Raw genomic sequence first — 13,276 nt, forward strand, 5'->3', positions numbered from 1 at the left:
TTCCATGGTGTACATATACCACAATTTATTGATCCATTCATGGGTCAATGGGCACTTGGGCTTCTTCCATGACTTAGCAATTATGAATTGGGCTGTAATAAAAATTCTGGTACAAATATCTTTGTTTTAATGTGATTCTTGGTCTTCTGTATATATAAATATACCTAGGAGATGAATTGTAGGATCGAATTGCAGGTCTATTTTTAGAACTCTAAGTGTTCTCCAAACATCTTTTCAAAAGGATATTAGTTTGCATTCCTATCAGCAATGTAGAAGTGTTCCCTCTTCTCCACATCCACGCCAACATCGCTGGTTTTGGGATTTTGTGATGTGGCTAATCTTACTGGAGTGAGATGATATCTCAAAGTAGTTTTGATTTGCATTTCTCTGATGATTAAGGATTATGAGCATTTTTTCATATGTCTGTAAGCCATGCCCCTGTCTTCTTCAGAGAAGTTTCTCTCCAAGTCCCTTACCCACCCTGTGATGGGATCACTTGTTCTTTTCTTGCTCATATGTTTGAGTTCTCCAAGGATTCTGGTTATTAAACCTTTGTCAAAGACATAACATACAAATATCTTCTCCAATTCTCATGGCTGTCTGCTTGCTTTACTTACTGTATTCTTGGCTGTGCAGATTTTTAGTTTGATCAGGTCCCGGTAGTGTATTTCTGATGCTGCTTCAATTGCCCAGGGGGTCATCCTCAAAAAATATTCGCCCAGTCCAATTTCTTCAGGAGTTTTCCCTGAACTTTCTTCTAGTATTTTTATAGTTTCATGTCTAAGTTTAAATCTTTAATCCAGTGAAAGTCTATCTTAGTTAATGGTGAGAGGTGTGGGTCCAGTTTCAGTCTTCTATAGGTCACCAGCGAGTTCACCCAGCACCATTTGTTAAATAGGGAATCTTTTCCTCACTGAATGTTTTTAATTGGCTTGTCAAAGATCAAATAACAGTAAGTAGCTGGGATCATCTCTTTGTTCTCTATTCTGTTCCATACATCTACCTCTCTGTTTTTGTGCCAGTACCATGCTGTTTTGATCACTATGGATTTACAGTATAGTCTGAGGTCTGGTAGCATAATTCTTCCTGCTTTGTTTTTATTTCTGAATAATTTCTTGGCTATTTGAGTTTTTTTTCTGATTCCATATAAAACAAAGTATTATTTTTTCAAGATCTTTAAAGTATGACAGTGGAGCTTTAATGGGGATTGCATTAAAATTATATATTGCTTTGGGTAGTATGGACATTTTAACAATGTTGATTTTTCCCAGCCATAAGCATGGTATGTTTTTCCATTTGTTAACATCTTCACAGCTATTTTTTTTCTTAAGAGTTTCACAGTTCTCTTTATAGAGATCTTTCATGTCCTTTGCTAGGTAAACTCCCAAATATTTCATCTTCTTTGGCACTACTGTGAACAGAATAGAGTCCTTGACTATTTTTTCAGCTTGACTATTGTTGGTATATATAAAGGCTACAAATTTATGAGTGTTGATTTTGTAACCTGAAATGCTGCTATATTCCTCAATCACTTCTAAGAGTTTTGTAGTAGAATCCCTGGTGTTTTCCAGATATAGAATCATATGGTCTGCGAAGAGTGAAAGTTTGATCTCTTCTGACCCTATATGGATACCCTTGATTGCCTTTTCTTGCCTGATTGTGATGGCTAAGACCTCCATTACAATGTTAAAAAAAACAGTGGTGACATTGGGAAACCTTGCCTGGTTCCTGATCTGAGTAGAAATGATTTCAATTTAACTCCATTCACTACAATATTGGCTGTGGGTTTACTGTAGATGGCCTCTATCAGTTTAAGAAATGTCCCTTCTGGCTCAGTGCCTGTGGCTCAAGTGGCTAAGGTGCCAGCCACATATACCTGAGCTGGCGAGTTCAAATCCAGCCCGGGCCCGCCAAACAACAATGATGGCTGCAAGCAAAAAATAGCCAGGCATTGTGGTGGGTGCCTGTGGTCCCAGCTACTTGGGAGGCAGAGGCAGGAGACTCACTTGAGCCCAGGAGTTGGACATTGCTGTGAGCTGTGATGACAGAGCACTCTACCAAAGGGGACAGCTTGAGGCTCTGTCTCAAAAAAAAAAAAAAGAAATGTCCCTTCTAAACCAATTTTCTTAAGTGTTCTGATCATGAAAGGATGCTGGATATTATCAAAAGTTTTTTCTGCATCAATTGAGAGAATCACATGGTCTTTGTTTTTTAATTTATTTATGTGATGAATTATATTTATATAATTTATATTTAATTCTGCTCTAATTTTAGTTATTTCTTTTCTTCTGCTGGGTTTGGGATTGGAATGTTCTTCTGTTTCCAGTCATTTGAAATGTCCCATTAAATTGCTAACTTCCTCTCTTTCCGTTCTCTTGAGGAAGGCTTTCAGTGCTATAAATTTCCCTCTTAGGACTGCCTTTGCGGTATCCCAGAGGTTCTGATAATTCATGTCTTCATTATCATTTTGTTCCATAAATTTGATAATTTCCTTCTTGAACTCATCTATGACCCAGCTATCATTCAGCATAAGATTATTTAGCTTCCATGTTTTTGTATGAGTATGCAGATTCCTGCTGTTACTGCGTTCAACTTTTATTCCATGATGGTCCAATAAGATGCAAGGAACAATTTCTATTCTTTTAAATTTGCTGAGGTTAGACTTGTGACCTAAGATGTGATCAATTTTGGAGTAAGATCTGTGGGCTGAGAAGAATGTGTATTCAGTTTTGTTAGGATGAAAGGTTCCGTAGATGTCTGCTAAATCCAAATCTTCAATGGTTAAGTATAAATCTAAAATTTCCTTGCTTAGCTTCTTACCAGACGATCTATCCAACACTGCCAAAGGAGTGTTAAAATCTCCAACTATTATGGAGCTGGAAGAAATCAAGTTGCTCACGTCTGTTAGATCAAAGTGAGTTTACTTTTATGGTGGAGGATTGAGCTGGTCATTATGGAGGATAAGTCTGAGAATATCCTGGAGAGCTGATTTAGTTATGGCAAATTTCTTCAACATGTGAATGTCATTAAAGTATTTAATTTCTCTATCATAAATGAAACTCAGTTTAATTGGATACAGGATCTTGGGTTGAAAGTTATTTTGTTTTAGGAGATTAAAAGTTGATGACCACCCTCGTCTAGCTTGAAAGGTTTCAAAGAGATATCTGTAGTCATTCTAATATTCTTCCCCTCGTAGGTAATGATTTTCTTATGTATGGCTGCTTTCAGAATTTTCTCCTTTGTATTAACTTTAATGAAGTTAATTGTGATGTACCTGGGGGATGTCTTACTTGAGTTGAGTCGTGCTGGGGTTCTGAAACTGTTTGTTATCTGAATTTCAGAATCTCTTGGCATGTCTGAAAAGTTCTCCCTCACAATCTCACAAAGAAGAGCCTCTGTGCTTTGCAAAGCAACTTTGTTGTCTTCAGAAATTTGTATAAGCTGAATATTAGTTTTCTTCAAATTATACCAGAGTTCCCTAAGAGAATGTTCCATTTTTGCTCTTCATTTCTCTTCCTCTTTGAGTGCTTGGGAGAGTTCAAAAGCTTTGTTCTCAATGTCAGAAATCCTTTCTTCTGCTTCCTCCATTCTGTTACTGAGGGAGTCTACTATATTTCTCAGATCTTTGAGGGCTGCAAATTCTTGTCTCAATGTGTCAAAATCTTTGGTGATTTTGTCTTTGAATTCATTGAATTCATGAGAAAACTTTTGAAACGCTCCTTGAATTTCTAATTCTAACTTTACTTCCAGTCTATTAATTTTATTTGCAATCCAAACTCTGAACTCGATTTCTGACATCTCAGCCATTTGTCTATGAATGGGATCTTCAGTTGAGTCCACTGAGTTGTTCCTTGGGGGGAGTTGATCTACTCTGGTTATTCATGTTACTGGAGTTTTTCTGCTGATTCTGCCCCAGATTATTTTACATGGTTTGGCTAGATGAGCAGATAAGATGAAGTTGAGTGGGGGGCTCCTGGAGTAGTGATTAACCAGCCCTTTGCCCAAGAGCTGGGACTGGTGTCTGTACCTTTTCTCCTAGAGCTTTGCAAACAACCCATACAGTTTTATGGCCTGAGACACTGGGGACTTACTTGGTGTGGTGGGGGCTAAGAGGCTCTGTCTTGTTTTCAGCTGGTCTCTGTCCTACCCTAGTGAATCAGTTACTCTGGGTTGAAGTCTCAGCTGTGGACAAATACCAGCAGTTAAGTCACCCTGCCCCACCATGGGCAACAACTGGAAAAGGAAAATCAAACCTTCCCATAACCACACACCCAGGGTACCACTTTGGATAGTCCTTAGGTGACTGGTCCAGTCCAAGAGATCCAAATCAATTGTCCCAGTCAGCACCCGGTCGGTCTCAAGTGAGGGAGTTCAAAAGGTCTCTGGCAACTAGATAGCAAGTGTCTGCTGGCAGCTTGAGTATGACTTGTTCCGGTGCTCTGTGGAGTCGGAAGGACCCCCCCAGCTAATAAATTAGTCTGGGAAGGTTGATGCCTCCTTCCCTACCTTTCACTTCTGTCAGAAGGTTGATGCCTCCTTCCCCACCTTGCACTTCTGTCACAACCAGTCACTGGTAACCCCAAAGGGCTATGACCCAGTTCCCTCCACTGAGCAGATGCTCCAGGGGTTTAAGCCTGCCTGAGTCACAAAGAGATATTATGTCTCCTCAGGCAGGCCTCCGCCCTCTGCCACCATCCAGCAGAGGAAGCTGAGGCCTGACAACCTCGGGTAGTTAATGGAAGCTGGGGCGGTTGACTCAGTTCCAGCCCTGCCCCTGATTAATTTTGCTGACACTTATATTTGCAAAGAATTTGTGATTCTGTCCTGGCTATATTCCCCTGTGGACTAGGAAATGTTTGAGTTCACAGAAGCTGCAACTCAGCCCCAGTCTGTGCTGCTGCCTGGAGCTGGTGTTTCTGTCTCCCCTGCAGTCTATGTTGAGGCGAGTGCAGTTCAAGCTCACACTCAGCTCCAAGTTGCAGATTCTGCCCACCTGCCTTTGTCTCAGCTATGATCCCTGAGGGCCGGGTGTTTCTTAGGCTCACTAAAACAGTCCTGGCTCAGCCCTGCCCTGGGAGTATGAAGTCCCTGCACTTGTGTCTTCTATTCTCCATCCCTGCCAGCCAGTACTGCCTCAGGCATACCCTTTCCTCACAGCACCTGCATTACCGTTCCAGATCTATTCCACCAGTATCTGCCACTGGAGAAGATGCTCGGCTTTCTCTGGTTGCCCAGAGGGAGTGTCCTTCCAAAATATCCCCAGGAGTATGAGCCCTATTGTTCCCGCTGCTGCTGCTGCTGCTGTGCCAGGGGGCACCGGCTCTCCCTTTCCCATACAGTTCCTTCAGTCCACAGTTTTCTCCTTACCCCCATGCCACAGAATCAGCACAGACCTGCAACAGCCCACACCCTGTCCACACCTCTCGAGAAAATGCCCAAGAATCTGGACTCCATGGGGGACAGGCTTCCAGACCTCAGGGTGAGAGTGGAGGGGAGTGCTGGGAGTTTTGAACTGCAGATAAAGAATATATACAGTTTTATTCAGTTTTATACCTGGCAGGAGATTGCCATGGCACTCTAGTAGGTGAAGGAGGTCTGGTTTTTAGAGGGTCTCTCCCGTGGGATAAAATGGGAGGATGTTTGAACTCTGCTGGCTTGTTTGTAGAAAGTATACTGTGAGCCATTATCATGGGGGAGGGGACTCCAGTCTGCTTGGTGATAGATTTTGTACCTATTGTTTGTATCCTTGGGGTCGCAGCTTGCCTCAGCAGCATTGATGTGCATTTCTTCAACCTTCTCTCTTGGCTCAGCTCCAAACCCTCAGCTTACTTGCTAAACTTCTGTCCTTTAACTCTCCTTTTGGACGACAGCCTCTGTGGAAAGCAGCTGGCCCCAGTCAGCCATCTTGCCTCCCCAATCCTCTGTTCAACTTTAAAATTTTTTTCTTCTATTGTTTACATTTGATAGTTTATATTGCTTTATTTTCAAGTATACTGGCTCTTTCCTTTGTCATTTCCATTTTGTTATTAAACTCATTTAGGTTTTTAAAACTTCAATTATTGAATTTTTTCTTATATCTCCATTTGTTTCTTCTTCTTTTTTTTTTTTTTACTAAGACTTTCTAGCTTTCTATTTGGTTGGTTTTGTTTTGTTTGTTTTTCTTTTGAAACAGAGTCTCACAATGTCACCCTTGGTAGAGTGCCATGGTGTCACAGCTCACAGCAACCTCAAACTCCTGGGCTTAAGCGACTGTTCTGCCTCAGCCTCCCAAGCAGCTGGGACCACAGGTGCCCTCCACAACATCCGGCTATTTTTTTGTTGCAGTTGTCATTGTTATTTAGCTGTCCTGGGCCGGGTTCGAACCCACCAGCCTCAGTGTATGTGGCTGGCACCGTAACCACCATGCTATAGGCACTGAGCCCTAGCTTTCCATTTGTTTCAACAGTCTTTGCCTTTACTTTAGGGAGTATTTTTGTAATAGTTAAAGTTTTTGTTAAATTATTCCAACGTCAGGCAGCACCTGTGGCTCAAAAGAGTAGGGCACTGGCCCATATACCAGAGGTAGTGGGTTCAAACCCAGCCCCAGCCAAAAACTACAAAAAAAAAAAAAAAACCCAAACAAACAAAAAAAACTATTCCAACGTCTGCATCATCTCTCAGCATTGGCATCTCCTGATTTCCCATAAGAGTATAGTTTTCCTGATTTTTCATATGATTAATTTTGACTCATATCCTATAATTTTGAATATTATGAGACTTCTCAACCTTCTTATTGACTCAATGTATTTTCATTGTTAAAAAGGGGTCACAACCCACAGGTTGAGAACCACTGCTTTAGGTGTTATTTGAATCCAGTGCAGAATGTTGATAACTTTGTTTCAGCACAATTGACCAGGCTAGGTTCAGGTGGCAAGTTCTGCCTAGCCTTCTGTGATTGTAGTTTCAATGTCAGTCCCATTTTCAAAACTGTTTAGATGAGTTATCTGTGTGCACCATCCAGTGCCCAGGCTGGAGACTCAGGCAGTGGCAATGGTCTGAAGGCCTTTGGTATGTTGTTTAGAATCTGATGCATATATGCACTGCTCAGGTTAACCTACAGTTCGTAAATAATTTTACAAGGTTGCTTTCTTGAGTTCCCCCTCCCTCTTTTCTCCTCTGTGCCTTCTGGTTCCTTGAGCCTCCCCTTCTTGTTAGTCTGGCCAGAAGGCTGAGGCATTAGTTACCATATTCTACCATAAATTTCCTGAGCTATGCCCAAATCTGGGATCAAGCAGCAGGGAAGCAGAAAGAAAACAAGCACAAAATTAATCCTACCCTCATGAGACTATACTTCCTTTGATCAGAAAGGAAGGTTCCCCTCTCTCAGTTTTAGGTGCTTGAAGGCCCTACTACTGCCCCATCCCTAACCACCACCACCACCACCACCATGGGATTTCCTGAGGGCTGGGGCAAGAGAGAACAGAGGAAAGAAAAAACAATCCTTGGAATTTCCCCGTCTGTCTGAGCCTTAGCTGCCAATTTCCCACGTAGAGCTATAACTAGAAGTTATTTCTTAGAGGTCTGTTTATGCCCTGGTATTCACTCCTGGGTTTTGGGTTGCCTGAGTCTTAAGATATGAGACACAAAAGGAAAATTGGGAAAGTCACACCAGTTTGGTAATACACTGAATTCTGGTATTCTTCCCCAATCTATCTGCTACTTTTTATGTTTTACAGTCCTCAAATAGTTGCTAAATGCATCTTGCCAGGCCATTAGCTGCATTTAGTGACAGAGATAAGATGAGTATGCTCACTCCATCTTACCTAGAACTAGAGCATTTTTCCTACCTTTAATTACCCATGCTAATAGAAAGAAACTAAACTGTGGATTAATACCAAAGTTATCTTGCTAAGGCTCTAGAACCTTTTTGGCAATGTAGCATGCCCCATGCTGTGTAAATTCTGCCCAAATAGAATAGTAATGTAGCCACTGTGAAGACCTGGCCCAGCTCCTCCCCAACACCATTCCCCTCGAGACTGATGCAAAGCATGAGAAAGCAAAACTATTGGCCTCTTGCCAATATTCCATGAGCACTTGAATAAGGTAGGACTAGGTGTGGCACTTGGCAGGTATTATCAGGAAAGCTGAATGCTAGGTAAGCTAAGAATCAGTCCTCATTTAAAGGTGACTTTAAATTGATTTGATCTATCTTCCAATAAGAAGGAATTAGGCAGAAAAATATCTGAATCCTCATTCTTTGCAAACTTTCATGGGACCCATGTACAAACATGGGAGCTTTATCCCATGGTCCATAGTTATTTGCAGATTAAGCCCAAGATCCTTTAATAACTCCAAGACAGATGAAGGCCAAAGACCAAAGTGCCCTTGAAAATTCACAAGAATATGGACTCTGGACCCAGACTACTTAAATTTTAAGTCCTGGCTCTGCCATTTCCTTGTTATTTGATGCTGGTTAAATTACTTCAGTTCTTTGTCCATCAGTTTCCATAGCTGAAAAATGGGACAATAACAGTATCCATTTCAAAATATTGCTGTGAGACTTAAGTGAGCTAATGCCCACAAAAGGTGTTAAAACTCTATTTGACACAATAAATGCTCTGCAAATACTAGCCACCCTTCCTCCTCCTTCTTCAATATCCAGGCAAGTGCTATTTCCTGACCCTTCTGTTCTTAGGAACAGTGTGTCACATGCCCAACAACACGGATCATGCCCTTTATATAAAAAAAATTTTTAAGTAGAAAAAGTATATAGAATTTACATAGTACATAGAAATTTATACTACATAGAAAAGTATATAAAATTTGAATGCACAGCTAACAATATGCTGTAAAATGGACACCCATGTAACTGTACTCAGGTCACTAAAAAGAACATATCGACATTCTAGACTCTCCCATGTGCCCATCCCTCAATATATTCCCTTGAACACAATCATCTTAGTATGATAGAATTCAATTCCTTGCTTTTATTTATTGTTTTAATAATGAATTATGCATCTAAACAAATATGGGTTAATTTCATTTATTTTTTTAATGTTATATAAAAGGAAAAACAAAGTACATACTCAGTTTGGTCAATTTCTTTAACCCTACAATATATCCATGTTGTTGTATCTGTCTATAATTTGCCCCTTTTTACTGTTCCCCACAGACCATAACACAGTTTGCATATTTATTCCATTGCGGTTAGGCATCTGGATTGTTTTTGGTTTCTGAAAATTATGAACAATGCTGTTGTTCATATGCTTATAGACGTGTTTTGCACAGATCCTCTGGTATATACAAACATCCATTTCTGTAGGGATTATACCTAGAGAAGGAATTACCAGGTCATGAGGTGTGTATGCAAATTTAGCTAAGAGACTGCCATAGTTGTTTCCAAAATCGTCTGTACTAATTTGCCCTCCAACTGGTAAAGACTCAGAGTTTCTACCATACCACATTCTTATCCAGAATGGAATTGTCAAGCTTTTCCAATTTTTTTTCTTTTTTTTTGTAGAGACAGAGTCTCACTTCATTGCCCTCAGTAGAGTGCCATGGCGTCACGGCTCACAGCAACCTCCAACTCCTGGGCATAGGTGATTCTCTTGCCTCAGCCTCCCGAGTAGCTGGGACTACAGGCGCCCGCCACAATGCCCAGCTATTTTTTGTTGCAGTTTGGCAGGGGCCGGGTTTGAACCCGCCACCCTCAGTATATGGGGCTGGCGCCCTACTCACTGAGTCACGGTGCCGCCCAAGCTTTTCCAATTTTGCTCTTTGGTAAATATGTAGTGATATCTCACTAGGATTCGAATTTGAATTTCCCTGAGTACTAATTGCAATCAAATACCTTTTCATAGGTTTATTTGCCATTTGAATTTCCTCTTCTGTGAAATGTTTTGTTCAAGTCTTTGCTTGCTTCTTTAGTGGATTGTTTCTTTTTTTGTTTCTTTTATTTATTTTTTTGGCTGGGCCTGGGTTTGAACCCACCACCTCTGGCATATGGGGCTGGCATCCTACTCCTATGAGTCACAGGCACTGCCCATGGCTTGTTTCTTTATTTCTACTGAGTAGAAATAGTTTTGATTGGAAACAAACTCCTTGTTGGTTATTTGTGCTGTCAATATCTTTCTTCACTCTGGATTGTCTTTTCTCTCTCTTAATGGAATCTTCCGATTAATAGAAAATCTTAACTTTAATGTAATAAAACTGATCAATCTTTTCTTTTATGAATAGTTAACAACTTTTGGGTCTATTTAAGAATTCTATCTGTCCACTCTACCTTAAAGTGATTTCTCTTGCCTTGGCACTCTGGTGGGGGGCACCTCTAGCATACAAGGTATGACACAGAAAAATGGTAAGAGAAATAGTATGGTCTCTAGATTTTGGACAGAGATGAATGTCCCTGGACAGGGTACTTCACATCTTTGAGCATTAGTTTTTTTATCTATAATTTAAGATGTCAAAGCTATTGTAAGGGATGACAGAGAGGTGTATAGAGCACTCAGCAAAGTGTTGGGACCCTGTTGCACTCAGCAAACAGTGGTAGCTGTGATCATATTTCCTGAACATCTTGCTCTTGCCCATTCTACCACAGCTACCTAGACTTTGTAGCTGTTTTGTCAAACATCAATCTATTGCATTCTAAGGCCAGCAAAGTGAATTACCTGCCTTCAACGAGCCAGCAAAGTCTCTCCCTGGTATTCATAGGCTGGACTTCATGCTATGAGACCCACCTGACTTCATCTAAAAACACAGGATTGATACATAGAGATGCTTTTCTCCCAAAGTAAAGTCATTCTGGAGCTCTGAGATGGCAGCAAGTTGAAGAATCAAAGTAGCCTCTCCTCCCACTCTGCCAACAAGGACAGTGGCGTGGGGCAGGTGAACTGCCTCAGACACGGAGAGCTGAGCTCCACTCAGGTCAAAGGGGCTAAAGGGGTAGGTGTGCCAATTTGTATGTCCTGCACTGTGAACACAGGGAAGAGAGGGAGCATGTCTGCCTATGTGCATTTTGGCACAAGTGCACGATAAAGCATGGTGTTCCTCTCCAGGAAGGGCTCTGTACTGGAGTATATAGGGCATGCATGTAAACGTGCAATGAAACAAATGTTCCCAGGGAACTGGGATGCTCCCACCTGCCTGGCATTCTTCTGGAGAGCCCTGATGGTTATTGCTCCAATGTTCACAGAGCTGGGGGTCTCTCAGTGCCCTCTGCCCAGACTTTAAGACAGGACATGTACACAGAAAAGAGTAGCCCTTTCATATGAACCTGGTCAATTCTGAATGCAGGAGGAGCACCTACTGCAACTCCTCAGAGCAGGTGTTAAAGGAACTGGAAAGGTCTTCTGGATGCCATATTCCTCTTTTGCTTCTTAGACCATGAGCCCCTACAAAGGCTTTTTGAGACTTTCCCACAACTCTGAGATATTCCATTTCCCTCACCCCAAATCCCCCCTTCCCATTAGGCTCCACTAAAAATACAACCAGCATTAAGTGAAAAGATGACAGAGAGGACAGAATTGGTACCTGAGCCTAGTGTTTGTCCAGCGGAGTCAAAGGGAAGAACCACTGAATCTGCAACACAAGAGGACAAGTTCACTTCTTTTTCCTTCTTGTAGTGGGGAAAAAAAAAAAAAAAAACAAGCTCCCACCAACACCAGCTCTTCCCAAACCCTACCCTAAAGGAGAGTCCACTGGAAGTCAGCACATAGCCAGCCTCCACAGATCCATGCCCACCCATCTGCTGGGCCAGGAAGCCCTGCCAAGCCTAGCATCCTTGTCTCCTGCCACTGGAAGAAACATCTCAGGGCAGAGGCAGGCTCCAAATTCTTCAGAGGCACTTCCTGCTATATTAGGGGACATATTTACTCCATTTTCCTTCTCCTAGCGAAAATAAAATTAAAACAAAGCAAAATTAAACTTCCCTCCTGCAGCTGGTTAAAGGCACTGACATTTCATCTTTGACCTCTTCCTTCTACTTATATACCCAATTGTTTATTATTTCTCCTTCCCCCCCAGAAAAATGTGAAGTGGCCTGTAGAAATATACAATATATGGCTTGGCTCCTATAGCACAGTGGTTACAGTGCCAGCCACATACACCAAGGGTGCAAGGTTCAAACCTAGCCTGGACTAGCTAAACAACAATGACAACTGTAACAAAAAATAGCCAGGCATTGTGGAGGGTGCCTATAGTCCCAGCTACTTGGGAGGCTGAGGCAAGAGAATTGCTTAAACCCAAGAGTTTGAGGTTGCTATGGTTGTGATGCCATGACACTCTACCCAGGGCAAAAAAAAAAAAAACTGTCTCAAAAAAAAAAAAAAGAAAAGAAATTTACAGTAGAAGCTAGAATAAAAAATGAAGAAGTCAAAGAAAGAAATATTAGACAGTGGTGGAAACGTTAGTGCACAAAATGCATCCCATGAGGAACTACACAAACAATGCAGGTAAAATCAAGGAGGGTCTGAGTTTGCAAACGGGCAAAGGAAAAAGGAAGTGAACAGCAACAACATTCAGTACCTGCAACACATTCATTCTTTCATTCATTCAAATGTTCAGTAAATACCATGTGTAAGTTACTATACTATAACTTTGAGATACAACAGCAAACAGACAGAGCATGGTGTCTGTCCTGATGGATCTCCCTGTTACCAATCTAGGAGAGAAAAAAGTTACTAAAGAACAACATATTTAGCTAGAAAAGAGCAGAGAAGACAGTACTGTGAAAGTGTATGTTAGGAACTGGATTGAGTGCAGAAGGAGAGCGGGTGCTGGAGAGGGAAGCCTGCCCCAAAGAAGTGACACTGGAACTCACAGCTGAAGGGTAAGTGAGGGTCAAACCCAATGGAATTGAATATGGGACATTCTAGGCAGAAAGAAGGCCTAGAATGGAGATCAGAAGCAAGACAGAGTCTAGTCCTTCACAGCAACTAAAAGACCAAAACATAAACACTGTACAGTGATCAGAGAGAACTGTCTTTTATGAATCTTAAAAAGAGGACACTACATGATGTTGAAGATTGTACATTCTACATTTCCATAATAAGTAGCTGTGGGGCAGCACCTGTAGCTCAGTGGTAGGGCGCCAGCCACATACACCAGGCTGACAGGTTCAAACCCTGCCCAGGCCAACTAAACAACAACGACAACTGCAACAAGAACAACAAAAAATAGCCAGGCATCATGGCAAGTGCCTATAGTCCCAGCTACTTGGGAGGCTGAAGTAAGAGAATCACTTAAGCCCAAAAGTTTGAGGTTGCTATGAGCTGTAAAGCCATGGCACTCTACTGAGGGC

At 41.6% G+C, this 13,276-nt stretch overlaps 1 protein-coding gene across 2 annotated transcripts in view; it reads right to left on the reverse strand.

Annotated features, from left to right (window-relative positions):
• The window catches only part of ST3GAL3 (ST3 beta-galactoside alpha-2,3-sialyltransferase 3), a 152,577-nt gene extending 140,631 nt beyond the window's left edge, over positions 1-11,946 (reverse strand). Inside the window, exons 1-2 of one of the 2 annotated variants that reach the window (XM_012812350.2) lie at positions 11,660-11,946; positions 11,509-11,556 (exon numbers count right to left, since the gene is read on the reverse strand). The gene's annotated coding sequence lies outside the window, so the exon portion shown is untranslated. Of the gene's footprint in view, positions 1-11,508; positions 11,557-11,659 lie in introns of those variants that run through there. The other variant, XM_023507730.1, reaches the window with a different exon arrangement.
• Between the last annotated feature and the right edge of the window lie 1,330 nt (positions 11,947-13,276).

The sequence above is a fragment of the Otolemur garnettii genome, unplaced genomic scaffold, assembly GCF_000181295.1.
Source record: "Otolemur garnettii isolate 467f Iridium unplaced genomic scaffold, OtoGar3 scaffold00202, whole genome shotgun sequence".
In the NCBI taxonomy this organism is placed as follows: Eukaryota; Metazoa; Chordata; class Mammalia; order Primates; family Galagidae; genus Otolemur; species Otolemur garnettii.